The sequence below is a fragment of the Mercenaria mercenaria genome, chromosome 19 (assembly GCF_021730395.1).
Source record: "Mercenaria mercenaria strain notata chromosome 19, MADL_Memer_1, whole genome shotgun sequence".
Lineage (NCBI taxonomy): Eukaryota > Metazoa > Mollusca > Bivalvia > Venerida > Veneridae > Mercenaria > Mercenaria mercenaria.
The window spans coordinates 8,507,057-8,519,604 of record NC_069379.1 but is presented as its reverse complement, the minus strand read 5'-3'; positions in this window follow the sequence as shown (position 1 = coordinate 8,519,604).

Genomic DNA, 12,548 nt, shown 5'->3' with positions numbered 1-12,548 from the left:
TTGTAATGTGACTTCATTTGGAAAGATGCATAAATCTAGCTTATATTTTGTCAAAATTATGACCCATTTTTACTTAGAAATGTTTGTTAAAGCTTGCAATTAAACTTTTCTAAGAAGTCACTTGCTTTCATACAACACGCATCTGACATCATGAGTTGACCTCACAGGACAAGTTACATAACTAAAGCTCTCATTTTGTAAAACATCCCCCCTTTCAAGTATGAACTGTTGGATCAAGTTTGGCATGTCAACAGTTATACTAGGCCAAATGCATATAATAATTGCAAAATTATGACCCATTTTCAAATAAGAAAAGTTAGATTACGGAAAGTATTAAGTGTGTGAATTTAGCGAGAAGTTCGACATTCTGCATTGGCCATTGGAATAGAGAACGACATTGGACATTCAAAGCGTGAAGTTGTCGAGAAGATACATATTCGACATTGGACATTCGAAACAAGATCGACATTGGACGTTCAAACCCAGAACGATATTGGACATTGGAAACACGATCAACATTGGACATTTAAACCTAAAACGACATTGGACATTTAAATCCATACCTACATTGGACATTCAAACCAAGAACAAAACCGCAGAATCAAACAAAGAACGACAATGGACATTCGAGACAAGAACGACATTGGACATTCGAAACAATAACGACAATGAACATTCAAACCAAGAACGACATTAAACACATTTGAATCCAGAACGACATTGGACATTCAAACCCAGAAAGAGTATAAAAAATAAACTTCAAGCCAGACATATTTTAGTGACACTTTATAGTTCAATTAAAAGGTAGACATAATCCTTATGACCCTTTCAACCAGACATATTCAAATGGCCTTTTAAAGAGATAATTTCAAATCAGACATATCTTATTAGTCTGTGTTTACTTCAAACCAGACATAGTTAAATGGTCATTTTCAAATGGCCATTTAAAGTGTTCATTTCAATTCAGACATGTTTTAATGAATCTTTCTAACCAGATATTTCAATGACATTTTAATGTATAAATTTTAAATCAGACAAGTTTTAATGGTCTTTTGAAGAGTTCATTTCAAGACTAGATTTATTTATTAGAAGTTAAACAAGTTAATTTTAAACCAGATATATTTTAATGGCCCATTACGGTCTTCTTTCAAGGCAGTCTGTTTGTTTGTGGACTGAGAAATAAATTGGGAGGTAGCTGGTACTTTCAGGTAAATGATCACGTAATACCTTTCATTTTCATTCAAAACCAGTCTGTTGTTATTTTACTTGGTTGCAGTCTATGGTTCCAGAGATTTTTCTAAAGGCATATTTTATTTGTTTCCATATCTAGTTTGTGACCTTTTTTGTAAAGCAGATACTACATGCTATTGTTCTCCGGCTCTCATTGTGGAATTGTGTCTCTTGTTTACCATACACGATTTGAATCTTTCGCCTGTGATAATGAAAATGACGTGGAAGGAGATTAAATCCATTACAACCGTTTCAAATGAAACAAACATCTGGGAAACATAAAATAAAATGTTTTAACCAGGGTTGCAATATCTGTTCAAATCGCGCGTGCAGATCCTCAAAAGGTTTTCGCTCATTAACTGAAGAATGCTGTGGTCAACAATCGTCAAACTTCTAAGGATGATTGCCTGAGGTCTATAGGTGATCGCTGTTGTTCTGGGGATCGGTACGTCAAAGGTCAAGGTCATTGTTACATCTACACTGGAAAAGATTTCTGCACATTTACTTAAGAACGCTTTGGTATACAGTATTAAACCTCACAGGATGATTGCCTGTGGTCAGTAAATGACCCTTTTTGATTTGGTTCGTCAAGGCTACAGTGACATCTACACTAAAACAGTTTTCGATCAATAACGAAAGACCTATTTGGCCAACAATCATCAAACCTCATAGGGTAATTACCTGTGGTCAGTAGATGACCCCTATTTTTAGGGATGTAAGCTCAAAGGTCAAGATCAAAGGCATAGTTACCTCTAAACTGAAAACGGTTTCCACTCAATAATCAGGGAATGCTTTGGCCTACAACCATTAAACTTCATAGGGGGATTGCCTTTGGTCAGTACATTACCATTTTTTTTTTGAGGGGGGCGGGGGGGGAAGGTGATAGGTAGTAAAAAGTCAAGGTCACAGTGACCTTCAAACTGAAGATAATAGAAGAACCCTTTGGCCATTAATCTTCATAAAATGATTGTCTGTTGACTGTAGATGACCAGTGTTGTTTTTTCTTAATTATTTATTCAAAGGTCAAGGTCACAACATACAAAATTACACTTTCCTTAAATAGGACATCGAGGGGACATTTTACAAAGATATTTTGTTATTATATAGCATTATTTGCAAGCAAGAAGAAGCCTCATAAGAATGATTATACTGATGTGTAAATAATTTCTAAATATTTTTTTGGTATTTTGATATGTTACCCGAGTTAATATGTGTCCGCAATAAAATACCATTTCAATTCAGAAGCTACTCATAAATTGTCTCTGGTAAACGCACAGTGATGTTTACTCTAAAATGCAAATCAAATTCATGGTGTTGCAGAACTTGATCGTATTCGTGACGTCATAACTACCGCTCTTAAAACGCTGGCACAGTGTTTGTGCTTAGCCATCTGAATCCCGGTGTTTATAAAATTTAAAAATGCGATCGTTTGTTAAAATTGCAAAAGATTTCACGTGGCATTAAAGAGATTATGCAAGTGCAGATGCTTGAAATTCTTTGTGAGTTCGAAATGAGTCTAATGAATTTATCGAATGGACATGTTCAGGCGTAAACATGGCACTCCATTATGCCATGAGGTTAATTTAAGGTTTGCCTTCGCATTCTTCCCATAACTCCACACCCAGTGTATAATAGCCCAAGGCCTTTAGCCCGAATGCCATCCAGAAACTAGTGTGTCATTATTACTAGAAGGCACACATCCACCAACTGTTTATTTATCTTTTCATTAAATACCTTCTCTTCATACTTATATGAAAGTTGGGTACTGTAAGCCTCTTTAAAAACCTAATATGCTCTAATCTTTCAATATGAACCTATTATCTGACAGTCTGGTACCTTAAGCCTCTATTAAGGACCCAATACCTGACAGTTAGCCGCTCTAACCCTCAATTAGGTAAAGCCTTTATCAGCAACCTAATATCTGACAGCTTGGTACGTAAAGCCTTTATCAGGAACCAAATATATGACAGTTCGGCCATAATTAAGAACTTATTACCTGGCAGTTGCCAGCTGTAAGCTGCTATCAAGAACATAACATCTAACAATTGGGCGCTGTAAACCTTTTTCAAGCAACTGGTATCTGACATTTGGGCGCGATAAGCCTTAATTAGGGACCCAATATCTAACAGTTCGGCCATAATTAAGAACTTATTACCTGGCAGTTGCCAGCTGTAAGCTGCTATCAAGAACCTAACATCTAACAATTGGGCGCTGTAAACCTTTTTCAAGCAACTGGTATCTGACATTTGGGCGCGATAAGCCTTAATTAGGGACCCAATATCTAACAGTTCGGCCATAATTAAGAACTTATTACCTGGCAGTTGCCAGCTGTAAGCTGCTATCAAGAACCTAATATCTAACAATTGGGCGCTGTAAACCTTTTTCAAGCATCTGGTATCTGACATTTGGGCGCGATAAGCCTTAATTAGGGACCAAATATCTGACAGTTGGGTTTTTTAGCCTTCCTGAGGGACTAATATCTGACAATTTGTCACTCTAAATCTTCCGTTGGGACTTATATCAGATAGTTGGGCGCTCTAGACCTTTATCAGAAGGCACTTTAAACGTTTATTAGAAATGTAATATGTGACAGTTGGGTGCATTTAGCCTTTATAAAGGACCTAATATCTGACAATTGGATGCTTTAAGACGATATCTGACAAATGTGCGCGTTACGCTGTTATTAGGGACCTAAAATTAGACAGTTTGCGCTTTATGCTTTTATTGGGAACCTAATATCTGGCATTTGGACGCTCTAAGCCTATATTAGGGACCTAATATTTTACAGTGTGGCGCTTTAAGCCTTTATGTGGAACCTAATATCCGAAAGTTTTACGCGACCTAATATCTGACCTTTGATCGCTTTAAGTCCTTTTTAAGGACCTAATGTCAGACAGTTGGGTGCTTAAAGCCTTTATTAGGGACTTACATCTGACAGTTAGGTGTGTAAAAACTTTTATAAGGGATCTATTATCTGATAGCTGGGTACGTAAAGCCTTTATCAGGAACCTGATATCTCACAGTTGGGTACGTAAAGCCTTTATTAGGAACCTAATATCTGACATCTGGGCGCGTAAAGCCTTTATCAGCAACCTAATATCTGACAGCTTGGTACGTAAAGCCTTTATCAGGAACCAAATATATGACAGTTGTGTGCATAAAGCCTTTATCAGGAACCTAATATTTCACAGTTGGATAGATAAAGCCTTTATCAGGAACCTAATATCTCGCAGCTGGGCGCGTAAAGCCTTTATTAGGAACCTAATATCTGACAGTTGGGTACGTAAAGCCTTTATCAGGAACCTAATATCTCACAGTTGGGTGCTCTTAGCCTTTATTAGGAACCTAATATCTGACAGCTGGGCACGTAAAGCCTTTATCAGGAACCTCACAGTTGGGTGCTCTTAGCCTTTTTAGGAACCTAATATCTGACAGCTGGGCGCGTAAAGCCTTTATCAGGAACCTGATATCTGACAGTTGGGTGCTCTTAGCCTTTCTTGGGGACCTAATATCTGACAAGTGGGCGCTCTTAGTCTTCAAAATGATTGGGGACTTTTACCTGACAGTTGGGCGCCTTATTAGAGGGCACTTGAAACGTTTATTAGAAACGTAATATCCAACAATTGGGTGCTTTAAACCGACATCTTACAGTTGTGCCCGTTACGCCATTATTTGGGACCTTATATCAGACAGTTGGATGCTTTTAGCCTTTACAATGGACCTTATATCTGACAGCAGGGTGCTTAAAGGCTTTAATAGGAACGTATATCCGACAGTTGGGCGCGTAAAGCCTTTTTTAGGAATTTAATACCTGACAGTGGTGTGAGTTCAGCCTTTATTAAAGATCTAATATCTGATAGCTGGGCACTCTGAGCCTTTATAAGATACCAATATCTGAGATGTGTGCCTGTTAAGTCTTTATTAGGGACCTGATGTCTGACAGTTTTTGCTCTTAGCCTTTATTAACGAGCTAATGTCTAACAACTTAGCGCTCTAAGTCGTCACTTATATCTGACAGTTGGGTGCTCTAGGCCTTTCTTAAATGGCGCTTGATACGTTTATTACATGTATATAGGAACGTAATATCTGACAGTTGGATGCATAAAGTCTTTATTAGCGACCTAATACAGTACAACCTCTTCAGAGCGGACCTTTCTTAAGCAAAAACCTCTCTATAACAACATCATCAAAAATTCACTAAGTTGAAATATACTATCATATTTACCTCTCCAGAACAACAATCGCTACATAACAGTCAATATTTATATCTCCCTAAGGGTGTTGCTCTACAGACGTTGCACTGTAATAGACAATTTGGCGCCCTAATATCTGACAGTATGGCACTCTAGGCCTTTATTAAAGGGCGCTTTATACGTTTATAAAGAACTAATATCTGACAGTTTGGTGCTTTAAACCTTTATAATGGACTTAATATATGACAATAAGGTGTCGTGCTTTAAGCCAATATCTGACAGTTATGCGCGTTACGCCGTTATTTGGGACCTAATATCGGACAGTTTGGCGCTTAAACGTTTCATAAGGAACCTAATATCTGACAGTTGGGCGCTCTAAGCCTTTTTAAGGGACCTAATATCTGACAGTTGGGCACTCTAAGCCTTTATAAGGAACCTAATATCTGACAGTGGTGCGCAATCGGCCGTTATTACTGGACCTAATTTTTGACTGTCGGGTTCTCTAAGCCTTTATGGGGACCTAATATCTGACAGTAGGGCGCTTAAAGCCTTTATTAGGGACTTACATCTGACAGTTGAGCGCGTAAAGCCTTTATCAGGAACCTAAAATCTGACAGTTGTGCGCGTTCAACCGTTTTAGGGACCTAATATCTGACAGTCGAGCGCTTTTAGCTTTTATTAGAACTTATTTGATAGTTTAACGTTTCTTGGGACTTTCTATCTGATAGTTGGGCGCTTTTTAAGCCTTTATGAAGAGCATCATATCTGACAGTTGATTCAAGAAGCCGTTCTTAGGAACCTTATATCTGACAGATAGAATCTTTTAGCCTTTCTGAAGGATCTAATATTCAGCAGTTAGAAGAGTTTAGCCTTTCTTAGCGATTTAATATCTGACAGTTGGAAATAGACATGCCCGTTTAAGGAAAAAAATGTTCCGAGCATCCCGCATCTTGTATGTCCATGAATCGTGGAAGTTTGTGATTTGGTGGTGTTACATTTAAACAGAGACCCAGCATTTAAACAGTCGACCAACAATTTTTCTATTTTCATTCGCCGCCGATAAGCCTAGTATCCCTGCAGGTAAACTTGTATTAGGTATCCAGCCAAGGGTGCGAACAATTTAGCTGCTTAAAGCAAAATTCATCCTCTGGAAAAAGTATTCTTTCCATGCAGAACTCTGGTTCAAATGAGATAAAACCTTTAAAACACAGTAATTGTTCTAAGGAGCTTTCAACCAAATTTTTCCAAAAGATGTTGTTTCCAGTACATGTATCATTAGAGTCTTGACTGACCTATTGGCAGGGCGGGAATGCGAAAACGAGGTTACTTATAGCACATGATTTTCGGTATCGTACACACGCAAAAAATAAGTAGATTCAAGCGACGATTTTGGTTATAACTGTTTTACTGCTTGACATATTTTTCCACGACAAAAAAGCCTGCCTCATATTCTCTATAGTTTCCTCAAACACTTGGCCCTAGTCCCAGTTTGCACGTTACCCATATATTTGTCCTTGAAAAAAACATTTGGGCGAAGTGTTTGAGAAAAGTACTGAAAATGTTTGGAAGACGTTTCGTGCCGAGAAAAGCATTCGTTTTCCTCTCTTTGAATCTGTTTACTTCACGCACGTCTATTGGTCATCCTGACATTACAAGAGCAAAATTACAACGTATTATAACCATATCTAGGAACAGTTATTAAATATAATATTATTTTGCATCAAAGAAATGCATTTGAATGGGAAAATTAGTGTTTATTCACGTCTTAAACACGTTTTGTATACGGCCTGATGGATACAAGAAGACAATGTACACTTTTTTTTCTTTTTTTTTTTCTTTTGGTAAATACAGCTAAAATCGATACCTCGAGCTCCTTTGAATCTCTAAAAGCACAGATGTTATTCTACAGAAAAAGTTTATATTGAAAAAAAAAATCAAGGTACACGTGCTGATTCATATTTGAAAGTAAGTTAACATTTACCCTGCTAGATTTCTAAAATGGACTGGTTCATCATTCAATTCGGGCAATACAACGGTGTTGACTGAAAATTTACTGACTGAACAGCGAACAGTACAGACCATGATCAGCCTGCATGGATGTGCAAGCTGATCTTGGTCTGCACTGATCACAAAGGCAGAATCGCTTGCTGCCAGCATTTTAAAGCTTAATATGACTGAAATATTAATTTTCACGTTTCATAGACAGGCGTTTGAGATAGCGATTTTAGCTGTATTTATTTTCTTTATTTTTCACACACACAAAATTCAATGCAGACATAAAAGCAAGATAATTTTTACATACTAGTATACTTTTAGATGAATAAGAAAAGAGTCATACAAAAAGGTACCTTACGTAAAATTGTTGTTATGCAAGCTATATGATCATTGAAATCAAACTGACACGACATGTGCTAAAACAATCTGATTTAGCCTATACTTATTGTATCAATTCTAGATATCACAATAATTGCATTTTCATTATGAAAATGATAAGATTAGTACGTCGATGTTAAATTAATAAACTCCAATTCTTTACTCGATAGACATACCGCACATTTTTACTGGAAGTGATGCATAAGCTAGTGGACCCGTAATGACAATCGGCAAATTACGTATTCTACGTACATGTATGCTATTTCGGCTGTTTCCGTTATTTACGGAAATCCAGATACATGTTCAGCTACACTTACGTTAAGGTATGACCTGTGTAATAGTGTACCTCCTTTTGAAGTTTTCAATTCGTACAATAAACCTACTTTTACTCTAATTATTCAGGGGTCATAGGTTCAAGTCCCAGTGAGAACATTTTTTTCCTTATTTTTTTTTCTAGTAAGTTTTTATTTACTTATTATTGATTAATTGTACAAAAGTGAATTATTTTCATTTGAAAAGTGATTTGTTTGCAGTTCAAACTGAATTTACCTCTGACACAGAAGGGGGCAGAGTTACACATCTTTAAAATACTGAGTTACATGCGGTAATAGTTTTCTATTTCGTTTTTACTCAGTCTTTAGATTACATATTGTGGAAGAAATGTAGGTAGGTTTTACTTCTGATCCAAGGTTATTTTTGAATGAAGTGAGAAAAAATTTAAAACAGTCCCAAATGACTCGGCCTTAATTTTTCAATGTTAGAGTTAGACATCTGTCTCATTAAATCCTTTTACTTGAGGCACTGTAGAAGAAAATGATATTCACCGTTTTATATAAATTGATGGTATAATGAATTCTCTGCATACGTTTTGGACAGTGCCGTCATATTGAAATTTGTCTTTACTCGAGCTTGAGGAAATATCATGAATTATACAAAATTTACAAAAGAAAGAGAAAAACGAACAGTAAATGTTGTTGAAATTTTACATGTCTCTCACTGGACATTTTATATTGCTGTAACATTGTTTTGGACATTTAAAATATTCACCATTAGGTGGGGCATACCTTAAAAAGTTTGCCGAATTGCAGAATGAGAGAACGTTATCATTACGGGTCCACTAACTTATAACTGATGTAACGGTGTTACAATAAACATAGGTTATTCAGTGTTACGTTTTGAAATTTGTAAAAATAATCCTTTTTATCTGAAAGTATTTTTATTGCAATATAGACTGAAAAAAAAATTTCTACATAAAAATATTGATGGAATGAAAGAATTTTTCTTTTATACATGACAGTAATGATATATATTATTATCAAATCTATATTATGTTTTACAACCATTTCTATTGGTCTAAATATAATCACATTATTGATGATAATTATAAATAAAATCTGAAAAGTAGATCACTCGGAAGAACCGAAAACAAGGCAAACAGTGAAAATTGCAGACTCGGTTTGATTGAGTCTGTTCATGAACAGTTATGGAAAATGCAACACTGCCCACGCCCACTAGCACCGGCTTAAGCAGTATTCAATCTTCGAATCTAAATGAGTTGAAATCAATGATCGTATTTTGCTAAAGTCTTTTGAAGTATTTTGAAGTATCTTTAAAGTATTTTGCTATCGTAAAGTCGTATTGACTCGTGGGCGGAGTCAATACGCGTCTTGGTTAAAGGTCACTTATTCAAATTCTTTGTTTCAAGGACAACCTCAGTTCGAATTTACGTATCTTCCTAGAACATCGCTCTTTCATGAAAATTCTATCATAAACGAAAAAATGAACAGAAAAATATATATGGTTCAATAATTCCTAGTGAAATGCTAGTCTTTGGTGGTCCTTCAGACAATAACACCAAACTCCAGCCCTTATTGGTACAGTATAAATTTGTTTGACACTGTTACCGTAATATTAGTAATAATGAAACCAATGAAGTTAACATATTGAAAATATACAAATAATCATACACATCTAATTTCAAGCAAAAATGTATATTTGAAATTACCTCAAGAACTTTTTTATCAGAATCACTCAAGAAATGAAAATCGAGTCATCAAGAGCGTTTGGAAAGATTATATTTCTCTACTTAAATCAAGTGCATTTGGAAAGGAATGGTATTGAATCAGATCGTCCAAAAACGGTTATCTATTCTTTCCATCAAGTGGCGTTATGGCCTGTTGATAAATTTAACCCAGCTCTCACGTTTTGCTTGCTGAGAATGGGTATCCGACTGGCAACTGAATTTCGGATAAAACTTGAAATAATAATAAAGCAAATTAAAGTTATTTCATCATGTTTAGCAATTAAGAAATCGGAAATAAAATCTTAGTTTTGCCTCCTTTCTGTTATAAAATTATGACTGTTAAGCTGTTTCAGTTCAATTTAGCAAAATAGCTGTGTTGGCTTGTCACATGCATTAGTGGCGTATTAGCTTTTAGATTGTTGTTTGAGGTAGACACATACCTAGTTGGTGGGTAATTTTAAACAAATATCACCAGAAGGTCGATAAATAAAACATAAGACGGCATTTGCAACAAACGTAAATTATTTATAACAAATTCAGGACATAAATATATGCATCCCCAGCTTTTATTATATTTGACTGGCTTATCACAGTAGGTTGTCCCCCTTGAAAATTATCCGATAATCAATATTGGTTTCCCTATTCATATTACGTTGAGCAATAGATTATATAGGAAATTTATTTTTAATGATTAATTTCAAATATGTCTTTTGGTTTGTGAATATTTTACCAGATATGACAGTAAACTTTAATTTCTCCTCTTCAATTTAATGTGAAAATATTTATTCTAACTGAACATCTTCTTGCTTCCAATTTTGTTTTAAAAGTATCACCGTCGCTTATATTGAACATATAGTGAAAAACAGTGAACTTTTCAATTTCTTTTACTTTAGAGGCAAATAAGTCATATTTTCCAAAGCATGACAATTTATTATCATATATGTAGGTATTCTTGACTTTATAAACCATACAATAATATAATTTTAAGTGTAATAAGGTAAAGGCTTCTTGCTTCCATTTTACTTCAAAGTGTACCAAGAAATAAAAAAAAACTTGACTGTGGAGTTCTGATTAACTTACACCGTGTTAATTTAAGGAACTGCATATACCAACAACTGACGTACGATTCAATATAGTCTTTTGAAATAATAACGTTCATAATTGTTAATAAGTCAAAAAAAAACAAAACAAAAAAAACAAAAAAAAAAAACAGAATAGAACGGAGCTTTGATTTTTCACCAAACTGTTTATGATAACAATACGAATCAACATAAATTACATAATTTCCGACTGAAAGCTAAATATCTTATTGAAACATTCGACGACAGGAGAAAAACTACTTCAAAGAATAATTTTCTAATGAAATAGTGTAATTTGCAAGTTAGGCGCTCATTGAAAGCTGGTGAGAGGGGGAGAGAATGTGCACATTTATTTAAACAAAAGACACAGCATGGTTTCCACGATGTGCAAAGAAAGGGTGAAATTAACAGACGCACAATATCATGTCTATTTTAGAAATGAAATCCAAGCTTTAAACAAAATTGGCATGCTTTCCATGAATTTGCACGGTAGAATTATCTCTTCAGTCCGACCTACATTTTTGTCACGGTTTTGTTCGTGGAAAGCATGAAAAACAGCCCTCTTTACAGCTAAAGACTTTAGTTTACACGATAAATTTGATTTCATGATTGAATTTTATGGTATGTACAAACACATATCTGATTGGCATATTTGATTTATATATAATCAAGTAACTTAGACACTATAAATAAGTAGACAGGATGAATCAGTGCTAGTTGTTTTTAAAAAAAAAATGAGTTAGGATCTCTATGATAGACATACACCAATACTGATCAGAGAAAATCAAAAACTTGATTCATAATTCAATAGATTCTTTCTTTCTTTGATTTCTATGGAAAATCTTGGATCAAAACCAGTTAATAAAACATGTGTGTGCGTGTTTTAGTAACATGTATGTTTTTTAAGATTGTTTTGCTTGGGGTTTTCTTTGCCATTGCCTGTCAAATACAGTATTGCTAAGTTTATTACTTTATTTTATCATGTTTTAAAAGGTAAACTTCTAGGCATGAAAGTTAAACAAAAGTACCGTTATATGGACAAGAACAATCAGTCAAAATGGGAATACATGTATCTTTACAAAAGTTTCGTTTTTCTCGAGGAAATTATTATTTATACATGTGTTTGTGGGAAAGCTCGTTTATAAAATAATCCTCGGATTTCAATGTTTAGCCGTCATTTTCTGGAGGAATTCAAAGTTTCAAAAGAGAAGAAAAGAAATTTATTTGAATGTTTTCATTTTCTGTTACATGACAACACGAATTTCGCAATATCATAAGCTAACATAATGTTTTTCTTACAGAAATGTGTTATATCTTTACATGAATAATATTTCTATATGAATCTATAAAACAACAAGATTTATATCAAAAACTGGCTACATATTTTGTTGCTTTCTATGGAGTAACATGCGAGTTTATTTCCGTGTATTACCTAAAGCAAAAAATTAGATCAATGCAAAATCCATGACAAAGAATTATTGATTTAGGTAATGAATGACACGGCTTTAGCTAATGTAAGCGAGGCAATCCAATTTGAAGGGAATTGCTTTAACACAGTCAATAATTAAGGGAGAGAATTCTTGCAAATTCTCGTTAAAAGCTGACCATGCATGATATTCACTGAAAATTCAACGCTAAAAAATCAGTATT